Genomic DNA, 6,781 nt, shown 5'->3' with positions numbered 1-6,781 from the left:
AACCATGATGCTTTAGTCCCTCCTACCACCTAAACTCTTGCACCTCCAGGGTCAATAGTACAAGGAGTCCAGTTGGTCATGGAGTAAGTGCCAAACAACTGGCTAGGCCTTAAAGTTATACATAAGGATACAATGCAGTCATTTTCTTTGGGAAACATTTAGCTTAATTGAAATGTTAGAGATATATGTAAGATTTTTTTACACACCTGGTATGGTGGAAGTGCATGGGGTGATATCTAATCCATATAAGAACAAAAGCAATAAATGAAGACAAAGAAGGATTCTTAAAGGAAATGAAGCTCTAAAAGTTGAAGAGGCAGTGGATGGAGATGTAGTTCAGTGGTACAGTGTTTGCCCAGCATGAGGCAGGTGCTGTATTCTGCCCCCAGTACTGCAAATATAAGTAAATAATGAATAAATTTGAAGATGAAAAAAGGCACCAAAGGTCTTTCACACTAGGTGAGTAGGACTAAAAGTTGACATGTAAAAATAATACAACACAGTACAAGCTACTCGCTATTGCTGGAGTATGTAGTTTCTGAAACTCCAAGATACAAGAACAGAGAGGTAAGCCAAGCCAGATCAGAAAGCACTGTCTCTGTACTTGGAGATCATCTTGACTTGCACACATGATTTCCACTTATCATCTTGCTACCTTGAGCTTAGAGAGAGGCTACATCTAGCTTTAAGAGAGGCTGGGAAATAGTTTGTAGTTAAGTCCAGGAATAACAGAAAGACAGATATGGAGAGAAAAATTGGAAGGCACCAATTTATTTTATCGTATTGACCACAGATAGCTATTGAAGGACCTGAAACAGGGGGATGTTATAGCCACATTAGAAACTCAGAAAGGGTACGCCAGTAGAAATACAGAGCATGTGTTATGTCATATAGTGGCAGTAGACACATGAGTTAGCTGAATGAGATGCCGATGGAACTCTGGTGGGCCCATCTTGCAGGATGGGGGCCTGCAGTGAAGATTTAAGTCCATTAACCAAAAATAGCAGTCATCTTTTATATGCTTTGTTGGCTAAAGTTAACCCTTGCCATCCTTGTTTCCATCATTTCTCCTTTTCCCAAACCAACTTCCCTTGGCATTACCAGTGTGGGTTCTGGGCAAAGGAACAGCTAGCACAGATCCTTAGACAAAAACAGAGAGAATGGTTGCTATCAAAAACTAAAGGTCTTACAGCCAGTTGTACTGACAAAGAGGTCAAGGATAGTGGACAGGTCATAGATGACACAGCCTCTTTCATGGCTCTGCTAAGAACTTGGGACTCCTTAGGTGATATGCAACAACTGCAGCAGGATAAAGAGGAAAGTTGCATCGTAAGCATTTTTGTTGTTGAAAGATCATGTGGATGCAGACAGGAATTGGACTGGCGGTCAGATAAGCAAAACTAGAAGCAGGGTCACAAGTTAGAAGGCTATTGCAGTAATCCAGAGATGGGCCAACGATGGCCAGTATTAAACTGCCCATGATAAAATTACTTGATAGAAGTGCACAGACTAAAAATCAGGCAGAATTACAGGTCCTGCTGGTACAATTTATATTCAAAGTGGGAAGGCAGGCAAAAGTTTAAGGAAAGAGCAGAAAGATCAGTAGAGTAGAGGGGGAGGGAGGAGAGGAAGGAAAGGGCAAGTACTGGGGAATGGATTAAAGCAAATTATAGTCTATGCTTTTATAATTATATCAAAATGAATCCTAATGTTATATATAACTAAAAAGAACTACTAGTAAAATTAAAAAAAAAAAAAACATGAAAACAAAGTTTACTGAAGATAGCAGATGTCCTACACTGACTCAGGAACCAGCAGAAAGAACATGATCAGAATACTGCACAAAGAGAATTGTCAAGGAAGGGTGAGCCAAGGGTACTATTTTAAAGACAGACTCTGAAGGGCCATCCATCAAAAGTAGCTCAGACTCTCAGTCCCACTGCTAACAGGTGATGAAACCTGATCCATAAAACATTCCAGGGTGTCATTGAATTGAGGCATTGGAGGAGTTTACTCTCTCTGAATAAGAAATCACTTCCAGGGCTTGGATTTTGACAGATAATCTCCTCCCATTTGTCTTTAAAACACACACACACACACACACACACACACACACACACACAACCTTTTAAAGTATATAGCTGCATTAATTATAGACCAAATGGAAAAGCCAAGAGACCATTAATAGCATATTTGCTGCTGTTCTGACTGATTTACTTATTTATTTCTACATTCATTTTCTGTATTCATAAAACTAATTTAGGAAGCTCTATATTGCAATTGAAAATAAAGCAAATGGAAATACAGAATTTCTTTTCCGTGATCATTGAGCTTAAAATCATAGAACTCCAAATTCAAGAATGGACCTTATATTTAACACACTGAACTCTTTAAATCATGGATGAGATTTTACACAACATGCTCTCATGGTGGATCAGTCTCTGAACAATTCCTGTCAGGATGGATTTTTTTACCACCACGTACCTTAGTGAGTTATTCATTTCATGGCCCAAATCTAGCATCTAAATTTCATCAAGTAAATAGGCTTTTTTTTTTGGTCACTTAAAATCAAAAAGAATAAGTTTAATATCTCATTATGTAGCACTTTAAGAATTTAAAGACTTTTTACCCCACCCAATTCTAATTTCTATATTAAGTAGTCAATCATTAAGAAAAAGATTAAGAAACATGATAGAATAAATTGATGAAATAGAAAATAATGATAAGGAAATAACAATAAAGGGAATATATTACTGTGAAAAGTCTAAAAAAACCAACAAAACTAGGTCAAAACTGACAGATAATAATAGAGTCAACATACATATAGGAATTCAAATTATAATAATAAAAGTATATAACCAAAGTTTATGACAATAAATTTGAAAATTAAAAAAAAAATTGATTCAAGGAGAAGTAGAAAACTTTAGTAACCCTGTAATCCATCATTAAAAACAGAATGAATGGTTAAAAATCTTCCTGTAAAGAAAAGATTTAGCTTAGGTAGTTTAACAGAAGGTTCTATCAAGCTTTCAAGAAAGAAGTCATTATAACTTTTTTAAAAGATTTTTTCTAGTGAAGAAACAGGAAACTTGCCTGATGTTGTGAGGCTAGGACACCAATAAATTAAAAGCCAAGCAAGGATTGTATTAGAAAGGAAACTATAAATTAGGCTTGACCATGACACAAAAATCCAAAAAAAGTAAAATTAAAAACTAATACAAAAATTCAGAAGTATGTGAAAAAAGATACTACATCAGAATGTAGCTGATTTTACTGGGTCTCAAAAGGTAATTATTATTAGACAACCCTGTACATTTACTTTGCTCCATTCACAGGTAAAAGTACAACGAATATGTTACTAGCTCAATGAACATAGCAACAGCATCATGGTGACACTAAACTTTCCATTACAAAAAATAATAATAATAAGTTAGAAAGGAGTAAAAAGAACGTTTTAAACTTGGCTAAAGATGTCTACCAAGGAGGAGGAGAAGGGAAAGTTGTTCTCTAGGGGCAGCTGGATATACAGAGCTGTAGCTTGTAGGAGTGCAAACCTGGAGATGAGTATTGAGTTTGGAAAATAGTGATTTTGATCACAAGAGAGTGTACTTACTTCATTATACACCTAAATAAACAGGTATTTTAACATCAATTAGAATTACTACATGTTATTCACACATTTTTATTTTTTGATGTTTCTCTTAACTGTCTGACTTTGAGAAAACAAAAGGGAAAGTCATAATTTAGGGTGACTTCTGATTGCCTCCCTACCATAGACTTCCCCTGAGAGCAGGAGTTACAAAGCCAGGATACTTGTCTTAAAGAAGAAATGGAATGTTAAGAAAGCACTGGGGGGGTAAAAATGACATCTCAGAAAACTAGTCACATTAAGGATTGGAGTTATGTACTTTAAGCAATGAGGAGTAACTAAAGCTGTTTGCATGACATTTTAATGAAAGTCCTATTATCAAAGTGGAATTTTAGGAAAATTAATTTAATGGAATAGAAGAGACCGAAACTAGGGATTAGGAATCTAGTGTGCTGCAATAGATAGATAGAAATACAAATAAATATTTTCTAACTCTTAAGTCTACCTTGCTGGAATTTTTTTCTCCAACCATTTGTACTTTTGCGACTGTGCCAGGTGACTAAAAATAAACAAAATCAATTTTTCACAATTCACTGACCCATCCTATGGAAATACAGCAAAGGTGATATATATATATATATATATATATATATATATATATATATATATTTTTTTTTTTTTTTTTTTTTTTTTTTAAGAAAGAGAGAGAGACAGAGAGAATTTTTAATTTTTTTAGTTCTCGGGGGACACAACATCTTTGTTTTTATGTGGTGCTGAGGATCAAACCCGGGCCACACGCATGCCAGGGGAGCGCACTACCATTTGAGCCACATCCCCAGCCCAGTAAAGGTGATATTAATGAGGAAGTCACAGGCATTGCTTGGAACAGGAATGGCAGAGCTGCACAGCATTAATTAGAAAGAAATTTAACAGGAATTTCTCCAAATAAAATTTAGTAATAAATGCAAGATGGCTTATCTTATTTCTGCCTTTAAAAAATTGTATTTAATTTTTTTTAATATTATATATCTAATAAGCAACTTATCTACCTCAAAGCCCAAATATTCATTTTAATCCTTTAGTTTTGAACAGTTGATCTTCTTAAAAGATATACTTAACACACTGAAATTTGAAAGAGTGTATTAGAGTATTCAGTGACTCATGAATTGAGTAACAACTACCAGACCGGAGCTACTGTGGGAGAAGGTGGAAGGGAGAGGGGCTTATATTTCATAAGGTGTTTGTGAAGCAAGCCAAAGAAAATATATCTGAATGGTTAAAGCAAAAAGACCCTAGTGGAGGTTAGTAGGTGCTTTCTGACTGATACAGTGTCTAGTTAGCCAAGGTCATTGGGAAGTTTCTGATAGGTTAAGTTTTGAGTGTTTTTTTTTTTTTTTTTTGGCGGGGGGGTGGGTCAGGGAGTGGGGTGGGATATGTACCAGGGATTGAACTCAGAGGCATTTGACCACTGCGCCACATCCCTAGTCCTATTTTTTATTTTATTTACAGACAGAATCTCAATGAGTTGCTTAGCACCTTGCTAAATTGCTGAGGCTGGCTTTAAACTTACAATCCTCCTGCCTCTGCCTCCTGAGCCACTGGGATTACAGGCATACACCACGGGGCCGACTTAAGTGTTTTATAGTTCATGTTGGCCTTCAGTTTGCTTACTGAAGAATCCAAGGTGCTAGAGCCATCTCAGCCTGATAGTGTCCAAATTAAAAAAAAAAAATTAGTAATGGTCTTAATGTGGGAAATTAAAAGGACAAAAAAGAAGACAAGGTAACTATGCAAAGGCTTACACTTGTTAATGTCTTTGAAGTTTGCATATGGCAGCCTTGAATGAATTCCCATATATACAAGAGGAAAACAGCCATCTTTCAAACTCTCCCATCTCGGATGCTGGCTGTATCACATCATCCTCCAGATCCTCTAGATCAAAAGAGCTGAAGTTCCTTAAATAGGCTTTTATGTGCACTTCCTTCAATCACTTAGCAAATCCTTAGCAAATCCTTTCAGGTCTTCTCAGGTTTCCCTTATTTGCTCATTCCCTGCCCCCCCCCCCCCCAATTACCAGAGCTTTCCCACATTTCACAATTCATATCTAGATTTCTACAACCCCTTTCTGGTTTGTTCTCTCTGGGGTCTCTCTCCATCCTACATCAGATAACAGACAGATGACCAGAATATACTGTACAAATCTGTTCAACCTACTTTTCCAAAAAACAATCTATGTTCCTTCTTGTGGACTCGGATTTAAAACCTTCCAGCAAATGATTCCTTCTTAGCTATCCTACCTCCCTTCTGCCTACTCCTCAACAGAGTCTTTTCATTTCAGAAAATGAACTCCCACTTGCTTGATGTTCTTGACTTACCAACTCAAACATATGTACCTTCCCTCTTCATAACAACTCCTTCTTTATTTTCTGCCAATAATTTTCATCTTACTTCTGAAAGACCTAAGCAATCTCATTCTGCTTGGGACCTCATTTTGCTCTGAAACTTAACCTTTGACCTACTGTAGTCCTAAAGTCAGGAAAATACTACAGAAAAGCTCTGTGGAAACCGCAGATGGTGGTCACCTAAGATAGGCCAAGATAACCACATATCTGAAATTCCAGGTGGCCCCCACCTAGGTGTGGTGACCAGTATCTAAACTAGAAGCCCTGCAGTTTGGCATGTACTCCCCTTGTGACATGACCACGATTTAAACCAATCAGTTCAAATGAATCCCCCTCTTGTAGTAACCAATCACCCCTACCCAACTTGTTCCCGCCAGTGAATATGCTAATCATGTTTTAGAGTTGTTATTTGATTTTCCCGCGGTGTGTGATGATTTGCTAGGAAATGCTATGATGTATGTGGGGGTCCCTGCCTTCTCCAAAGAATGTATAAAACTGCTGCAAATCCTGGGCTCGGGGCCTCTTAGCATCACCTGTTGCTGTGTGTGTGTGCAGAGGACCGAGCTAGGTTGCAATAAACACCTCTTTGCTGCTTACATGGATCTTGGTCTCTGGTGGTCTTCAGGGGGTCCCGAATTCGAGCATAACACTTCAAAACTTCTGTCCAAGGAAACTTAGAGTCTAACTCATTCTTCAACAAATAAACCCTCTTGCTTTACATCTCCTGTGTGACTCTGTCTCTGTGTGTAACTATATATACATACATTTGGTCTCATGTTGGATTATAATT

The 6,781-nt window shown here is 37.2% G+C and overlaps 1 pseudogene; it reads left to right on the top strand.

Annotated features, from left to right (window-relative positions):
- Positions 1-1,457: 1,457 nt before the first annotated feature.
- Positions 1,458-6,781, top strand: part of LOC143407838 (dnaJ homolog subfamily B member 6 pseudogene) — an 83,074-nt pseudogene continuing 77,750 nt past the window's right edge.

This window comes from Callospermophilus lateralis, chromosome 10 (genome assembly GCF_048772815.1).
Source record: "Callospermophilus lateralis isolate mCalLat2 chromosome 10, mCalLat2.hap1, whole genome shotgun sequence".
Lineage (NCBI taxonomy): Eukaryota > Metazoa > Chordata > Mammalia > Rodentia > Sciuridae > Callospermophilus > Callospermophilus lateralis.
Note: the sequence above shows the minus strand (reverse complement) of the source record. Positions and strands in the feature narration are given on the sequence as shown.